The sequence below is a fragment of the Somniosus microcephalus genome, chromosome 30 (genome assembly GCF_052327205.1).
Source record: "Somniosus microcephalus isolate GS21.2 chromosome 30, FLI_Smic_1.0, whole genome shotgun sequence".
In the NCBI taxonomy this organism is placed as follows: Eukaryota; Metazoa; Chordata; class Chondrichthyes; order Squaliformes; family Somniosidae; genus Somniosus; species Somniosus microcephalus.
Window position 1 is genome coordinate 11532714 of NC_141016.1, and position 19077 is coordinate 11551790.

Below are 19077 nucleotides of genomic sequence, written 5' to 3' on the forward strand. Positions count from 1 at the left end.
CCGTGCCCGAGTATTTATACTCTCCCTGGACAGTGCCACCCGCAGGCCGCTCAGTATCATTTCATAAGTCTTTCTTTCATGAATGACTGATTCATGTCACCCTTAGTGAGAGTGATCGCTGTAATACTGTGTGTCAGCTGTGGCTCAGTGGGTAGCACACTCGCCTACTGCAGTCAGAAGGTTGTGGGTTCACAGTCCCACTGCAGAGACTAGAGCACAAAAATCTAAACTGACACTCCCAGTGCAGTGCTGAGGGAGTGCTGCACTATCGGAAGTGCTGTCTTTTGGATGAGACTGTAAGGGGTTTTCAGATCGCAGAGGTTTCTCTCTCTAGAGGTCTCTCTCTCTTGCACAGTAAAAACCTTGAGTGGTTCGACCCACTCGCCCCTTAAGTTCTGTACACTGGACTTTGAGGCAGGAACTACAATGCAGAGAATACTCTATAGATCAGGTTTAATGAAAACGAAATGAAATTTTATTGCATAAAAGAACAAATTGAATGTAAGCCAATAAGGTACATGGGAGGGAAAAACAAATCATAATACAGGACTAACCAATGTACATACAGGCATGTTATACTTTACAAAAGTCATCTCGAAATGGGGAAACACACGGAACATCGAGGGACAACAACTCATAATTAATTATACCCAAAATGCCCACCCCCTAAGTCTAGCTAGATCAGATTATGAGGGGCCAGAAACATGCTCACCAATCCAATGAGAAAGTATAAGATTTTGAAAGGTCTGCGTTTTGATCCTCTCAGGCGTCCTGTCTCCACGTGGTCAGCGCTGCGGGCTGCGACACTCTCTCTTCTTCCTCGAGGTGAAGGTCACGGACAGGCTGGATGCTGGCAGGCCTGGACGTCGGCGTGGACGGAGACCACCTATTTGATCATGGTCATATAGGTTTCTTCGCAGAGCCCAGCTGGTTTACCATTTTCAGATAGGTTTCTTCTGAAGGGCTGCTGTCCTTTGTCTCGTCAATGGCCCGGGGTTTGTCGATGATCTCCCGATGGTTACCCCGGGGTGGGATGCAGACTCGAATCACCTTCTTGGCTGGTCTCCGGATCGACGTTCCTCTCGAAAAAGCAGGCTAGCTCAAAATTACCGATCAAGCTGCAAAAGCTCCAAGCTCCAAAAAGCCACAAGCTACAAGCTACCGATGGCTACCCCGGGACTCCAGTTATACTTTTCCGTGGAGGCACTTATCTCCCGCCAAATCAAGGTTAGTCTTTGTTTAACTTTTGGCGGGCTTGTAGTACAGCGGGGTAGTCTTTGTTTTTAAAGTATCTTCGGATGGCCGGTAACTGCCATCTCTGGTCTGGAACGACCCTGTATTGTCTTTAATGTCCTTCTGATGTCTTAAACGGTGCTTGATGTTCCCTCTATGAATATGAAACTGTTTCCCTTTGTCTGGGTAAACATTTTGATGGCCTTTATCTACAGGCCGATCTGATCGGATCTGCATCCAATCTATATGTATGGGGCTCTGTCTGGTTTCGTTTTCCCTGAAACGGCCTTCCAGAACCTACTGTGGGCTGAATCCACAAAAGCTGTCTGGGGACTTGAGGAAATCTACATGATATAAGGGGTTAATTTCAAGTGTTTGCTGGGTAAAAGTTTTCAGACTTGACACTAGGCAAGTGTCGATGTGTAACTAGAGCTATTGCACGTACTCGAACTACAGCCAAGAACAGATGCCTGCCCACCTAATGGTACCAATGACCTGATAACTTGTGACCGAAAGCAAAGCTTGCCTCCCTTATATATGATTAAAGAGGACCTCCGGTTACACGATTCATGCCCTGTTATAGATTAACGGTTGACTTATGTGTCCAGGATCCTTCTGTCAATATGTTATTTCTACCTGATGATTAATCTAAAATGTATCCTGATAGAGGAACAAAGGGATTTCAATCAAACTTGTTTGTTACACTGTATAAATATAGAACGTTTACACTGTATCATTGGAATAGTAGCCTCACCCCTTGAGTGGAGGTACTGATTCCCCTTGCAAGAGAAGTTAAATAAAAGGCCTGTCCGTCTGACGAATCCAAGTGTGTATTGAGTCATTACCCAGAGCTAAGAAGTAAGGCACTTCTACAATTTGGAGGTTCCACCGAGATGGCTTGCTGTACCAATTGGTGAGTTAACAGACGCCGAGTACGTTGCTCGGTTGGGAAAATCCCATCGGCCGAAGGTGGTGTTTTGCCACATTTTTGGGACTTTCCCTGCCATAAGCATAGCTGCGCACAGTCTGTTTATTCCATTGGACAGCACTGCCATCGGGTAATTGACTCACAAGGTTCGGAGGTTAAACTGCCGTTGTGACTGCTTCCCTTTCAGAAACGGAACAGAGGACCAGCCATGAGGCGCTGACGCCCCGCGAACAGGATCGTGCAGAAAAGGACTGTAGGAAGCGCTGAAATAAAGGTACCAGAGAGAGAAGGTTAAGTCAGGAATTTGATTAACTAAGGAGCTAGCGATTTATTGGAAATTGAACTAGCAAGGTTCCAGCTTGCTGAGAGAGAAGGTTAAGTCAGGAATTTGATTAACTAAGGAGCTAGCGATTTACTGGAAATTGAACTAGCAAGGTTCCAGCTTGAAGTTAGCTGGGACAAATTGAAGGCCCTTTTTGCTAAAGATTTGGCTAAAGGGAGTAGGGTAGAAGGAGAGAAGAGCTTGAAGTTAGCTGGGACAAATTGAAGGCCCTTTTTTTTGCTAAAGATTTGGCTAAAGGGAATAGGGTAAAAAAAAAAGAGAGAAGAGTGGGCGGTTGTCTGAAACACAGTGTCAATGTTTAATGTTTATGAGAGTGAGTATTTAACTACTTGTTATTATCAATCAACTTTGCAGCTTTGTCCAGTAAGGCTGCATAGGTTGGGGATTTAGTAACACTTTGGTTGTTGTTTAACAAGTGTATTGTTTATTGTTTATTGTTATATGTATTAATGTTTAGTCATGTCTGATCTGTAGAGGCGTCCCACGCAGATCATAGAGTGTTACGGAATTGTTGTATGTTTTAACTAAAATATTTAAGCTGAAAAAAAACTGCAGAAGGGGTTGGAAAAGACCCAAGCCGGGGAAGTGAGTCCCGCGGCAGAATGTATGGTTGAGAAAATAGTGATGTCTTTTACATGATCCACTAAGCTATTGTGGATTCAGTATTTTCCCCAGTTAGAAATACCTTCCACGAGGGTTGAGAACCCTCGAGTTTTATACGTATGTATAGTTTATTAATCTGATCTGTAGGGGCGTACAACGCAGATCATGGATTGTCACGGGAGTTTAGATTGTTTTAAGTGAACCATTTAAGCTGCTAAAATGAGTGCTAGCGCCAGTAAGCCACCCGAGAAAGGCACGCCAGCAGCCTTTATGTTAAAGAACTGGTCAATCATCCATTGATCACCTACCAAATTGGTCCAAATGGACTGTAAATAAGACTAGACCCTTTCCCTCAGATAGTCATTTAACATAGAAAGAATTACTTGCCTCGAGAAATGTTTAACGGACGAGAGAGAAATAGAGAACAGCCAGATAAAAAGACTGCCTCTATGTTTGTTGAGTCAGAAAAAAAATTACCCCGAAGAAACACCTTTCTCCTCTATTATGGTAGGATAACAAGGTAACTATAGAAGGATGAATAGAAGGGAATATAGAGGAAGACGTGGTAGAATAAGAGGGTATGGACGATCTGGTAATTGTTACAATTGCGGACAACCCGGACATTGGGCAAACCAATGCCCTGCGAAAAATTGTCAGAACCAAACCTCCAATAATGGACCTCCGTTAGAGAATAAAGGTCCTAATTTCACTGTCCATAACCCTTTTTCGGACCAGTCAGGAGGTTACCCTACAAACGGACAGGGATTTAGGAGAAATAGAGATCAGAATTACTGACTGACACCAGCAGCCCCAGGCGCCACAGACCACCAAATGCCCGTTGTTTCTTTAAATTCACGCAGCCAACCTGAAGTTAAAATGCAAATAGCTGGGAGACCTATGTCATTTTAGTAGATACAGGAGCAACCTTTTCGGTGTTAGGGAAAGGATATTCTGAAGGAATGCCTATTAATGGGAAAAAGACCCCGATAGCTGGATTGGCTGGAATACTACAATGCTTGAATCAATCGACTCCCCTCACAGTAAAAGTAGAAGAATTTGAGGAAGAACACTCCTTTCTGTTATCAGGAGATGTCTCTATGAATTTATGTGGAAGAGACTTGCTGTGCAAAATGAATGCTACAATCATTTGCTCCCCATCAGGAGTAACGGTAGAAATCCAAGTAGATAAGGCATATGCGTACCCAGTAACAGAAATAAAACACCCTGTTCTTTACGCATGGGAAATTGCCGACCCAAGTTTGAGTCCCAAACTTGTCAGTCTGTTAGGAGCGTGGGGATTCGTTACAAGCTCCATAAAACAATACCAGGAATCCCTGAAACTAGGGAAATGGCATTCAAAATTGCACTGCACGGCCTGCTATGACAAAACAGGACAAGATTATCAGCCGTTTTTAAATTTAAAATACCTCCTAACTATTAGACTGCACAGCCCTATAAAGTTACAATTAATCCAGCTGCACCATTACCCAAAAGGTCACAGTATCCATTGTCAGAGAAAGCAGAAAAAGGAGTTGAGCCAGTGATGAGATCATTGTTAAAACAGGGAGTTAACGCCGGATAGAATAAAGGTTGTTTGCAACACATCGTTGCCAAAAACTAAAGGAGAAATGAAGCATTTTCTAGGAATGACTGGCTATTGTAGACAATGAATACATGAGCATGACAAATTTGGAAAATTCGCGGTTACCTGACTTCCTCGGGAACCCAGATTAAAAATGCACAAGAAGTGAAAAATCTTTTACAAGCTATTCAGAGACGTAAACAGATTGCAATTATTAAGTGCCAAGCGCACACGGGGCATTTGGACAAGGTTGCGCTTGGAAACGCTGCTGCAGATAGCGCTGCTAAGTCAGTAGCTATATCAAGTACTGAACGACAAGTTTCAGCCTTCCCTGTTAGGGAAAAGCCAGAGATACCGCAGCCCCCGTCCTTAGATGATGTGCTGACCCATCAAAATAGGGCCAGTTCTGATGAAGTAAAGGAATGGGTTGTTAATCATTGTTTTAAAAACACTGACGGCTTATGGGTTCATCATGACGGCCGCATGGTGGCACCCAAATCATTACTATCACCAATTGCCCGATGTGTTCATAAATTCACCCATGCGGGCAAAAGGGGGATGGCGGACTATATCCTCAAGACCTGGTATGCACCAGGAATCTCAAAAGTTGGCAAAACAAATATGTGAAAATTGTATTATCTGCCAGACCATGAATGCAGGAAAAAAAAAATAAAGAAGGTACAGCCCGCATCCCATCCAAACCCCATGGGTCCTTTTGTACACTTGCAAATGGATTTTATTGAACTACCTGTGTGTATAAGCTTTAAATATGTATTAGTTATTGTTGATATGTTTTCAAGATGGATTGAAGCGTTTCCTTGTAGAAAGAGTGACGCCACCACTGTTGCTAAATGTTTATTGAAGGACATTGTGCCTCGCTTTGGGATACCAGCAAAACTGTCAAGTGACAATGGGTCCCATTTTACAGGAACAGTGATTAAGGAACTATGCAAAGCCTTACAGATTAACCAGCACCTCCATTGCAGTTATCATCCACAGTCGGCTGGACTAGTGGAAAGATATAACGGGATGCTGAAAAACAAGCTTGCAAAACTGTGTAAAGAAACTGGACTTAAATGGGTTGATTTGTTGCCCATAGCTTTAATGATAATGCGGTCTGCTACCAACAGAACTACAGGATTGTCGCCTTACGAGATCGTCATGGGAAGACCACAGAGATTGCCCTTTTCGGCACCTTTAACAGCTAAACAAATGGACATTCATAAAATGGAGGAAGATATGTTGAGTTATTGCATTGCACTAACCAAATGCATTTCTAGTTTCCATCAGCAGGTAAAGGAAGCCCAGGTCGGCCCCGCTGAAGGAAAGTGCCATACTTTCGAGCCAGGAGATAACGTCTACATAAAAATCTTCAAGTGAAAGAATGGCCTTCAACCCAGATTTGAGGGACCCTTCCAAGTACTCCTGACCACAAACACCGCTGTAAAAGTAAAGGAGCGACCAACATGGATACATGCGTCCCATTGTAAGAAGGCATCAGTTGAAGATGATACACTGCCAAGATGAACTGGATTTGGACTCTAATAAGACTGTTCCCTTTGTTAACGATAATTGAAACTGCCATATTGACTTATCAGATCCCCTGAAGGGCAAACCATGCATAGAAGAATGTGTACTTTTAAACAGTGATTTCTTTTATATTATATGCTATAACGAGACTATGAAGGTTCAGCTTCAGGATCACACTATGCAGGTACCCCCGTATCAACCCCTGAGTCTTAGGATTAGGCAGGATAAGGTAGTAGAAGAAGATAGATGGAGTGAGTGCAAATGTAACTACACTTTGACTAAAACTACTACTAAACCACCGGGTGCAGTCGAATGGCCCTATTGGGGATGGTGGAACCTGTCCACAGTACAAAATTTGACTAGTAAAAAAATCTGGAAAGGAGAACACGGAATAGGAATGATGCACCAGATATGGAACAAATTTGAAGCCTATAATAACACCTATTTCATCTGTGGGCATAGAGCATACCCCTGGTTACCACAAAATTGGACTGGGTCATGTTATTTGGGATATGTAGTGCCTTATATACATCACATTTCATCTTTGGATAGCCACCCTGGGACACGAGCAAAACGAGCCATTACAGAAACTGAAAGGTTCTTTGCTATAGCATTTCCCTGGTATGGAACAGGGAAGTTAACAAGAGAATCTATAAATATGGCAGCAGTGTTGGAACAAATAGCCAATGATACTGCAGATGCTCTTAGTGATGTAAACGCAGAAATGGTGGCTTTGCGCACTGTTGCCTTACAAAACCGCATGGCTCTGGACTATTTGTTGGCAAAAGAAGGGGGCACATGTGCAATCATAAAAACCGAATGTTGCACCTATATCCCAGATAGCTCAGAAAATATCACCAATCTGGTAAACCACATAAAGAAGGCCGTAGAGAAACTACGTCAACCTGAACCATGGTCAATGTGGGATTGGATTTCAGGATGGGGAGGAGCATTGGGAAAGCAAATTTTGGAAGCTTTTATCGCAATTGTGATGATAATAATTTTAATTAGTTTATTGATTGGTTGTTTAAAATTATTGTGTACAAAAGTCCTTTCCTTATTAGCGTCAACTCCTCCAGTACCAATGATGTCTGAATATGAGGATATTAAGGGTGAGACCTTTGATGTAGAGTTTCTTAAACTTAGCGAGATAGATTGTCCTTAGAAAGGACAAAAGGGGGGAATGAGGAAATCTACATGATATAAGGGGTTAATTTCAAGTGTTTGCTGGGTAAAAGTTTTCAGACTTGACACTAGGCAAGTGTCGATGTGTAACTAGAGCTATTGCACGTACTCGAACTACAGCCAAGAACAGATGCCTGCCCACCTAATGGTACCAATGACCTGATAACTTGTGACCGAAAGCAAAGCTTGCCTCCCTTATATATGATTAAAGAGGACCTCCGGTTACACGATTCATGCCCTGTTATAGATTAACGGTTGACTTATGTGTCCAGGATCCTTCTGTCAATATGTTATTTCTACCTGATGATTAATCTAAAATGTATCCTGATAGAGGAACAAAGGGATTTCAATCAAACTTGTTTGTTACACTGTATAAATATAGAACGTTTACACTGTATCATTGGAATAGTAGCCTCACCCCTTGAGTGGAGGTACTGATTCCCCTTGCAAGAGAAGTTAAATAAAAGGCCTGTCCGTCTGACGAATCCAAGTGTGTATTGAGTCATTACCCAGAGCTAAGAAGTAAGGCACTTCTACAGACTGCAGGAACCATTTTAAAGTGTCCCAAAAGCTGGTCACGGGGTCTGGCGGCCATTTTGTGTGTCCCTTTTTCTGGGCTTCTTTTAAAACAGTCTTTAAAAGTTAAGGCCTTTTCTGCCAATAGACCCTTATAGGACAATGTTCAATTTTGCGAATTCTACAGACGTTAAACCAAGGTCCCGTCTGCTCTCTCAAGTGGACGTCAAAGATCCCATGGCCACTACTTCTAAGAAGAGCAGGGGAGTTAACCCTGGGGCCAATATTTATCCCTCTACCAACATAACAAAAACAGATTATCTTGTCACTTTGCTGTTTGTGGGAGCTTGCTGTGTGCAAAATGGCTGCCGCATTTCCTACATTACAACAGTGACTACACTTCAAAAATACTTAATTGGCTGTAAAGCACTTTGAGACGTCTGGTGGTTGTGAAAGGCGCTATAGAAATGTAAGTCTTTCTTTACTGAAGTGAGGAGTTTTAGCCTTTAAGTCGCAGGCTGTAGGAGGCTTCCCAAAATGTATGGCAACGTGAAATCATTCTGCATTGCCCTCTTAAAGACAGCTGCCGATAAAGATGTATCTTCTCAACAGAACATATCAAAGATCCCGGCATGAACTGGGGTGAGCCTTGATTTCAGAACACTGAGGATGGAGAAAAATGAAAGACTTACGTTATTCATGAACTAAGGACGTCCCAAAGCGCTTTACAGCCAATTAAGTACTTTTAGTCACTGCTGTAATGTAGGAAATGCAGCACAAATTTTCGCACAGTAAGCTCCCACAAACAGCAATGCGATTATGACCAGATAATCTGTATTAGTGATGTTGGTTGAGGGATAAATATTGGTCAGAGAACACCCCTGCTCTTCTTCGAATAATGCTGTGGGATCTTTTACGTCCACCCAAGAGGGCAGATGGGGCCTTGGTTTAATGTCTCATACAAAAGGCGCAGGTATGTACAGCATGGGTTAGATACAGAGTAAAGCTCCCTCTACACTTTCCCATATAACACTCCCAGGGCAGGTACAGCTCGGGTTAGATACAGAGTAAAGCTCCCTCTACACTGTCCCATTAAACACTCCCAGGGCAGGTACAGCACGGGTTAGATACAGAGTAAAGCTCCCTCTACACTGTCCCATCAAACACTCCCAGGGCAGGTATAGCACGGGTTAGATACAGAGTAAAGCTCCCTCTACACTGTCCCATCAAACACTCCCAGAGCAGATACAGCACGGGTTAGATACAGAGTAAAGCTCCCTCTACACTGCCCCATCAAACACTCCCAGAGCAGATACAGCACGGGTTAGATACAGAGTAAAGCTCCCTCTACACTGCCCCATCAAACACTCCCAGGGCAGGTACAGCCCGGGTTAGATACAGAGTAAAGCTCCCTCTACACGGTCCCATCAAACACTCCCAGGGCAGGTACAGCACGGGTTAGATACAGAGTAAAGCTCCCTCTACATTGTCCCATTAAACACTCCCAGGGCAGGTACAGCACGGGTTAGATACAGAGTAAAGCTCCCTCTACACGTCCCATCAAACACTCCCAGGGCAGGTACAGCACGGGTTAGATACAGAGTAAAGCTCCCTCTACACTGTCCCATCAAACACTCTCAGGGCAGGTACAGCACGGGTTAGATACAGAGTAAAGCTCCCTCTACACTGTCCCATCAAACACTCCCAGGGCAGGTACAGCACGGGTTAGATACAGAGTAAAGCTCCCTCTACACTGCCCCATCAATCACTCCCAGGACAGGCTCAGCATGGGTTAGATACAGAGTAAAGCTCCCTTACACTGTCCCCATCAAACACGTCCAGGCCAGGCACAGGGAGGCTTAGATACAGAGTAAAGCTCCCTCTACACTATTTAAAAAATGTTTTAAATTCGTTTATGGGATGTGGGCGTCGCTGGCAAGGCCAGCATTTATTGCCCATCCCAAATTGCCCTTGAGAAGGTGGTGGTGAGCTGCCTTCTTGAACCGCTGCAGTCCGTGTGGTGAAGGTACTCCCACAGTGCTGTTAGGGATGGAGTTCCAGGATTTTGACCCAGCGACGATGAAGGATCGGCGATATACTTCTAAATCAGGATGGTGTGTGACTTGGAGGGGAACTTGGAGCTGGTGGTATTCCCATGCGCCTGCTGCCCTTGTCCTTCTATCCCGTCAAACACTCCCAGGGCAGGTACAGCATGGGATAGATACAGAGTAAAGCTCCCTCTACACTGTCCCATCAAACACTCCCAGGGCAGGTACAGCACGGGTTAGATACCGAGTAATGCTCGCTCTACACTGTCCCATCAAACACTCCCAGGGCAGGTACAGCACGGGTTAGATACAGAGTAAAGCTCCCTCTACACTGTCCCATCAAACACTACCAGGGCAGGTACAGCACGGGTTAGATACAGAGTAAAGCTCCCTCTCCACTGACCCATCAAACACTCCCAGGGCAGGTACAGCACGGGTTAGATACAGAGTAAAGCTCCCTCTACACTACCCCATCAAACACTCCCAGGGCAGGTACAGCATGGGTTAGATACAGAGTAAAGCTCCCTCTACACTACCCCATTAAACACTCCCAGGGCAGATACAGCATGGGTTAGATACAGAGTCAAGCTCCCTATACACTACCCCATCAAACACTCCCAGGGCAGATACAGCATAGGTTAGATACAGAGTAAAACTCCCTCTACACTGTCCCATCAAACACTCCCAGGGCAGGTACAGCACAGGTTAGATACAGAGTAAATCTCCCTCTACACTGACCCATCAAACACTCTCAGGGCAGTTACAGCACAGGTTAGATACAAAATAAAGCTCCCTCTACACTGTCCCATAAAACACTCCCAGGGCAGGTACAGCATGGGTTAGATACAGAGTAAAGCTCCCTCTACACTGTCCCATCAAACACTCCCAAGGCAGGTACAGCACGGGTTAGATACAAAGTAAAGCTCCCCCTACACTGTCCCTTCAAACACTCCCAGGGCAGGTACAGCACGGGTTAGATACAGCGTAAAGCTCCCTCTACACTGTCCCATCAAACACTCCCAGGGCAGGTACAGCACGGGTTAGATACAGAGTAAAGCTCCCTCTACACTGTCCTATCAAACACTCCCAGGGCAGGTACAGCACGGGTTAGATACAGAGTAAAGCTCCCTCTACACTGTCCCATCAAACACTCCCAGGGCAGGTACAGCACGGGTTAGATACAGAGTAAAGCTCCCTCTACACTGTCCCATCAAACACTCCCAGGGCAGGTACAGCATGGGTGAGATACAGAGTAAAATGTCCTCTACACTGTCCTCAAAACACGCCTTCATGTTAATTCCAGCAAACCAACCCTTGTACGTCAAATTTCCTTTTCTGCAGCCTTTTCGTATTGCGGCTTTTTATCTAAATGGATAATTAATAATTATAATATACATTGCGAGCTTTACAAGCTCTATTATAATGAGATCAATTATTTGTAGCAGAGAATATTAAAGATACATATAGTTTCATCATGCAGTGACTCCCTCGCTGTGTGAGCCAGGGTTATCTTCTCAGCCCAGCTTGCAATACCAGACAATCATCTTTCGTCCGTTTAATCTGTATATAAATAAAAAAATTAAAACCAAAAAATTAATTAACAAGAAATCCACGAGTCGGACATTTCATTAAGCAATGCTACCACACGCTGTGACGCTCAGATGTTTATCACGATGGAACACAGCTGGGTTCCCACAATAGGCCCAAGCAATCTGTGGGCTTTTACAACTCATGCCGAGCCTCGGCAGATCACCGCTTTCCTCGTTTATCTCGTCTCCCTCCGTTGCTTTATTGAATCTTAGCTCTGCCCTACAGGAGTTCAGTCCGCCCCGACAGATGGGCCCCGATTTTCCTTACCTGGAGATTTGCGCCCCCTTTGTGACAACGGTTGTTACGCTGCCCGGGACTCTTGAGCGGAGTGAGTGGCTCACGCCATCGCTTATGACGCTGCGTGGTTTCCCGCGACTGCTGTGTCGTTACCCCTCCCCCCCACGTCGATATGTGTGAAGATCATTTCTAGCGCTCTGCCTCCCCACTGTTAACAATGGCGATCGCCTTTTTTTCAACGTCGCTGCCAACTTAGACTTAAAAATAATGGCCCCTGTGACCTGGTAGTGGTGGGTGTTACAGCGAAAAGATTGGTTTAAAAAAATAATCACTCAAAACGATTGGACATAGGCCAGCCTGAGGCTAGAGAACAGGTGGAGCACACCTGTGGAATCTCCGTACTCAAATTTATTATATATTTTGTGTGTGTGTGTGTGACGTATGAGGAGAGATTGGGTCGATTGGGCTTATATTCGCTGGAGTTTAGAAGAATGAGAGGGGATCTCATTGAAACTTATAAAATTCTAACAGGACTAGGCAGACTAGATGCAGGAAGGATGTTCCCGATGGCCGGGGAGTCCAGAACCAGGGGTCACAGTCTAAGGATAAGGGGTAAGCCATTTAGGACTGAGATGAGGAGGAATTTCTTCACCCAGAGAGTGGTGAACCTGTGGAATTCTCTACCACAGAAGGCAGTGGAGGCCAATTCATTAAATATATTCAAGACGGAGTTGGATATATTTCTTGAGGCTAAAGGGATCAAGGGATATGGGGAGAAAGCAGGGACAGGTAACTGAGTTTGGATGATCAGCCATGATCTCATTGAATGGCGGAGCCGGCTCGAGGGGCCGAATGGCCGACTCCTGCTCCTATCTTCTATGTTTCTATGTGTGTGTGTGTGACTGGCAGCCCATGAGACTCGCTCAGAAGAAGTCTTTCCAGCAGCAAATTCTTGCATATTCTGGCTTGCATAAACCTGGCGGTACTTGCACAGTCTCGCACAATATAAAAGCACCTTAATTACCGGCGCACAGTGGCTGCAGTGTGCACCATCTACAGGATGCACTGCATCAACTCGCCAAAGCTTCTTCGACGGCGCCTCCCAAAGCCCGTGACCTCCACCTTCCAGAAGGACAAGGGCAGCAGGCGCATGGGAACACCACCACCTCCAAGTTTTCCCTCCAAGTCACGCACCATCCCGATTTGGAAATATATCGGCCGTTCCTTCATCGTCGCTGGGTCAAAATCCTGGAACTCCCTCCCTAACAGCACTGTGGGAGTACCTTCACCGCACGGACTGCAGCGGTTCAAGAAGAAAGCCCACCACCTTCTCAAGGGCAACTAGGGATGGGCAATAAATGCCGGCCTCGCCAGCGACAAATAAAACAATAGCATGTGTTGACCTACTTTAGGTCCGGGTGCCACAAGGAGCAGATCCCCAGTGCAATATGCAAGTATAGTTCCAGGGTTCAACTGGAGCACATCGGTTGCACCTGGATGGCATCAGATCATCTAAAAATTCCAATGTTGTAACCTCCTCAACCAAGCCTGTTGCAGCTGGCTCTGTGCCCTCAGTCACGCAGATAAGGGAGGCCATTCAGCCCACCTACTTCATTCTTTCACAAAAAAACCTGTGATCCCCCCCCAACCGCCCCCCCCACCCCCCGCCCCCATCATCACGGTATCGAGCTGCCACTCTGAATTATTTCAGAGCTTTTGCCTTCATTATCCTACCTGGAGAACATATTGTAGAAAGTTGTGGTTCCTGATCAGGCCAGAATTTATCATTAACCAGTTTGTAGCTATATCCCCTAGGGTTCCTAATAGGAACGTAGGAACAGGAGTAGACCATTCAGCCCCTCGAGCCTGTTCCGCCATTCAATGAGATCATGGCTGATAAGGATAAGGGGTAAGCCATTTGGGACAGAGATGAGGAGGAATTTCTTCACCCAGAGAGTGGTGAACCTGTGGAATTCTCTACCACAGAAGGCAGTAGAGGCCAATTCATTAAATATATTCAAGAAGGAGTTGGATATATTTCTTAAGGCTAAAGGGATCAAGGGATACGGAGAGAAGGCAGGAACAGGGTACTGAATTTGGATGATCAGCCATGATCGCATTGAATGGCGGAGCAGGCTCGAGGGGCCGAATGGCCTACTCCTGCTCATATCTTCTATGTTTCTATGTTGCTATGATCTGTGACCTAACTCCACATACCTGCCTTTGCCCCATATCCCTTAATACCTTTGGTTAACAAAAATCTACGTGGTTTTACACAGTTGCCATGAAAACACAATTGACTTTGAAAAGAAGGAAACTTGTATGATCAGAGATGCAGATTAGCAGTGGATGCTAATTTCAGCAGCTCTCTAATATGCCTTTTACTGAGAAAACACAGTTATTAAAATGCCACAAGCATTTAATATCAGAATGAAAATGAATGGAAGATTTATATTCAACAACTCCTTGGAGAATGACGCATTCACAACAGTACGATGTCAGCTCATTTCACTGAGCCTAGCATGGAACGTAGCAGCCTTTTAAAAAACATTCTAAAGTACTCCCCTCCTCTCCTGAAGGCACTGACACTTGCTGGTTGCTTGCAGTCTTTGAGCACCTCACCCAAGTGGCCCTTTTTCATAAGTTGAGTCCAGTCACAAGTCTGGTTATCCCACAATGAGGGGCATCACAGCCAAGTGGACTCATGACCCCAGCCAAGGTCCTGGTGTCCACTTTCCGATGGAGATCACTGAATAGTTATCAGGATTAGGAATCTTAGCTGATTTTCCCCTCACTCGTCCCGGGACACTGAGGCTAACTGTGCCGTCCCAACCACTGCCATGGCTGAGATCAGAATTGGGATGGGCTCTGTTCGCTTCTTGGTGTAATTGGCTAAGTACCACACAAATGTTTTTTTTAATAAACGTTAGTAAAGATTGCAGCTACTCGCCTTGTTTAAGAAATACGGTGCGACAATTGCCTTTATCTTCAGTACAAGTATGAACTAATATCTCACATCATGCACCTCATTAGAATGAGTAGTGGGTGAGAATCCGGAGGAGGAGGGGGAGGTGGAGGAGATGACGGAGGAGGAGGACATGAGAAGGAGGAGGAGATGATGGAGGAGGAGGACTTGAGGAGGAGGACATGAGAAGGAGGAGGACATGAGAAGGAGGAGGAGATGATGGAGGAGGAGAACATGAGGAGGAGGAGGAGGAAGAGGTGCTAAAAAGGGGTTAAGGATTCATTTGTTATCCTTTGATCTAGAATGTCAGCTGTGGCTCAGTTGAACATAGGAACATAAGAAATAGCAGCAGGAGTCGGCCATTTGGCCCCTCGAGCCTGCTCTGCCATTCAACAAGATCATGGCTGATCTTCTACCTCATCTCCACTTTCCTGCACTATCCCCATATCCCTTGATTCCCTTAATATTCAAAAATCTATTGATCTCTGTCTTGAATATACTCAACGACTGAGCCTCCACAGCCCTCTGGGGTAGAGAATTCCAAAGATTCACCACCCTCTGAGTGAAGAAATTTCTCCTCATCTCAGTCCTAACTGGCCGACCCCTTATTCTGAGACTGTGACCCCTTGTTCTAGACTCCCCAGCCACGGGAAACATCCTCCCTGCATCAACCCTGTCAAGTCCTGTAAGAACTTTGTGTGTTTCAATGAGGTCAGCTTTCACTCTTCTAAACTCTAGAGAATATAGGCCTAGTCTACTCAATCTCTCCTCATAGGACAATCCCCCCATCGCAGGAACCAGTCTGGTAAACCTTCGTTGCACTCACTCTATGGCAAGTATATCCTTCCTTAGATAAGGAGGCAGTTGGTAGCACTCTCGCCTGTGAGTCCTTGTGTGTGCAAATTGGCTGCCGCGTTTCCTACATTACAACAGTGAGGACACTTCAAAAAGTACTTCATTGGCTGTAAAGTGCTATATAAATGCAAGTCTTTCTTTGATTAATATTTTCTCTGTGCATCGAAGCTTTGACCACGCTCAATCTGCTCCGATGGACGGGTCACATAGTCCACATGCCCAATACAAGACTACCAAAACAAGCACTCTACTCGGAGCTCCGACATGACAAGAGAGCCCCAGATGGGCAGAGGAAGCGCTTCAAGGATACCCTCAAAGCCTCCTTGAAAAAGTGCAACTTCCCCACCAACAACCTGGGAATCCCTGGCCCAAGACCGCTCAAAGTGGAGGAGAAGCATCCGGGAAGGCGCCGAACACCTCGAGTCTCTTCGCCGGGAGCAAGCGGAAGCCAAGCACAAACAGCGGAGGCAGCGCACGTCAACCCAAGCACCCCACCCACCCGCCCCCTTCAACCACCATCTGCCCCACCTGTGACAGAGACTGTAGGTCCCGCATTGGACTCACCAGTCACCTGAGAACTCACTTTTAGCGTGGAAGCAAGTCATCCTCGGTTCCAAGGGACTGCCTAAGAAGAAGAAGAATATTCTCTGTGAGGTTAATGGATTAACCAATCCCCTTGTTCCTCCATCTCATCGGTAAAGAATGGCCATTTGGGCAGGGGGTTCGGAGGTTGCTGCTGGGGGTCGTGAACCCCACCATGAGCCAGGCGAGGGGGAGAAAATAAAAAACGGAGATAAAAACAAACAATGCACTGTAGTGTATGTACTTTGCAGAAGGAAATATATTCTGCAGCCCCTGTATATTGCAGTACCAGTAGTGACCACCCCTGTATATAAGCCTGTGTAGTAACTTTGCATAGTTAGTTCCAGTTTGTCTCCACTCAGTAAAGACCTGTTATAACCAACTCCTGCAGTCCGTGTCTCAATTACACACGGACATAATACTGGCGACGAGCAGATCCGAACTTACCTACAGTCTGCACCACCTCATGGGGATCCATCCCTGAAGCGAAGTTGTCAGAGGTCGAGGCCAGAAGGAAGAAAGAAAAAAAAAAAAATAAATAAAACAATCAGAAGAAACGGGCGTCGACCGTGGGCAACCGCCTCTGATTCATCGGAGTGAAAGATTTGCAGGAGAGGCTGTCGAGAGCGGGGCTTGGTTATCCTGTCGATGGTGTTCCAGCTAATCGGGCTGGTGGCAGGTAGTACACTGATCCTTCCTGGGCTGCGGCGGGCTAGAGCTTGATCGGGTGGCTTTTCAACGGGGCCGAGCAGCGTTGTCGGGAAGAGGAGAGAGAGAGAGAGGTGGAGCACACAGGGCGCGGCCGGTGCTACGAAGCCGGGCAGCGTACAGACCCGAGAAGAGGGAGGAAAGTGTCCCGCAGGGTTGCTCCGACGACGGGGAAATAAAAGAAATTAGAAGCGCAGAAAGCCGCGAGGAGCTGCAGTTTGCCACGGGAACCGCGGAGAGCGGCGTTAGCAGCAGCGCAGGGGGAAGTGCACGAAGACCATAGGGCGTCGCCATCAAGGCATAAAACGCCAGCAACAGCGCTAGCAGCAGCAGAGAAGACGGAAAGCGCGGGAGGCGCCATTTTGTTAAATCGGGGAAGAAGGCAAAGTGCGGGAGGCGCCATCTTAGATTTCCAAGATGCCGAAGACTGGCAATATCACTGCCTTCGATAATGCAACAGAAGACTGGGCCACGTATGTGGAAAGAGTCGAAGTATATTGCGAGGCAAACGAAGTAGCCGATGAGAAAAAGGCATCGGTACTACTAAACTTAATGGGCGCAAGAACGTGCGGCCTATTGCGGAACCTGATTACTCCAGCCAAACCGATGGCGAAGAGTTTTAATGAAATTGTTGATATCCTACAGGAACACCTAAATCCTACACCGCTGCTGATAGCAGAAAGATTTAAATTCCACAGGAGAAATCAGCATAAAGATGAGAGCAATGCTGATTACCTTACGGAACTATGCAAGCTATCAAAGCACTGCCAGTTCGGAGCAGGACTGGCAGATACCCTACGGGACAAATTTGTCTGTGGACTCCTGAGTGAAGGAACCCAGAAGAGGTTACTCTCAGAGAAAGAGCTGACGCTAGATAAGGCTTTCAGCGTGGCAGTATCGTACGAAGCAGCAGCAAGGGGAGCTGCAGAAATACAGCAAAAGCCACAGGAATATGGCACCCATGAAATGACACGGGGATTTGAAAAATGTTATCGCTGCGGCAGAACAACCCATGACCAGAAGGACTGCTGGTCCAAGGACAAAATATGCAGGCAATGCGGAAAGTTGGGACACATTGCACGAGTTTGCAGGTCTGGGAAGAAGACTAATGACAACAAAAAGGCTACTAAGGAACAGTACAGGAAAGTACAAAAGATGACGGACAGTAGTTCCGATGACCAGGTGAGCGATAGTGAATCCGGGAACAAGAGACTAAGTTGTCTCAAACTTCACAACGTAATCGCAAAAGAGGATCACCGAACCATTTGGGTCACCCTCACGATAGCAGGGTCCCAAGTCAAAATGGAATTGGACACAGGATCAGCCCTGACCGTCATGAATCGACGAGACTACGAGCGGCTATTCTCACACATACCCTTGAAAGAGACATCCATTGTCTTGAAGACGTATACGGGGCAAAAAGCATACCCCAGAGGGAAAATAAGGGTGCCTGTCGAATACAACGGCAAGGAAATACAGAAATTGTATTTGTACATACTGCAAAATGGTGGACCACCGTTATTGGGACATGAATGGATCAGAAAGATAAGTTTAGACTGGCACTCCATTCAGGCACTGACGGTGGCTGGTAAAAAGGATGACGACGTCACACCTGGTCGATTGTCAAAAATCTTAGCTAACGCCAAAGAGGTATTTCAACAAGAACTGGGAACTCTTAAAGGCATAACCGCCTCGATAAAAATAGAAGAGAATGCAATTCCCAAGTTTTTCAAAGCAATTCGCCCAGCCGTCGAGGCAGAGCTGGAGAATCTGGAGAATGCAGGTGTGTTATCTAAGGTAGACTGGAGCGAGTGGGCGACACCCATCGTTCCTGTCATGAAGAAAACATTAAACAATAAGTCTGAGGAGCCAAGGAAGGTTTGCATCTGTGGGGTCTTCAAGGTGACGGTGAACCCAGTCCTTCACACAGTACAATATCCTCTCCCGAGGATAGAAGATATTTTCGCCTCACTATCTGGAGGGAAGCGTTTTACAAAAATTGACCTAGCACAAGCATATTTGCAGATGGAGGTTGAAGAATCCTCTAGGAAGTATCTCACGATAAACACTCACAAAGGTCTTTACCAGTATAATCGACTGGTATTCGGAGTAGCATCAGCTCCAGCGATATGGCAAAGAGCGATGGAACAAGTCCTGCAAGGGATTCCGGGG

General features: G+C 45.9%; 1 long non-coding RNA gene across 2 annotated transcripts; it reads left to right on the plus strand.

The window, feature by feature from the left end:
• Positions 1–1693: 1693 nt before the first annotated feature.
• On the plus strand, positions 1694–7885 carry LOC147097922 (uncharacterized). 2 transcript variants are annotated; one of them, XR_015074243.1, is made up of 3 exons: positions 1694–2091; positions 2349–2435; positions 5970–7885. It is a non-coding gene; the product is annotated as an uncharacterized LOC147097922 (long non-coding RNA). The 2 variants fall into 2 exon arrangements; XR_015074242.1 differs by having other exon boundaries at positions 1695–2146.
• Positions 7886–19077: the final 11192 nt, after the last annotated feature.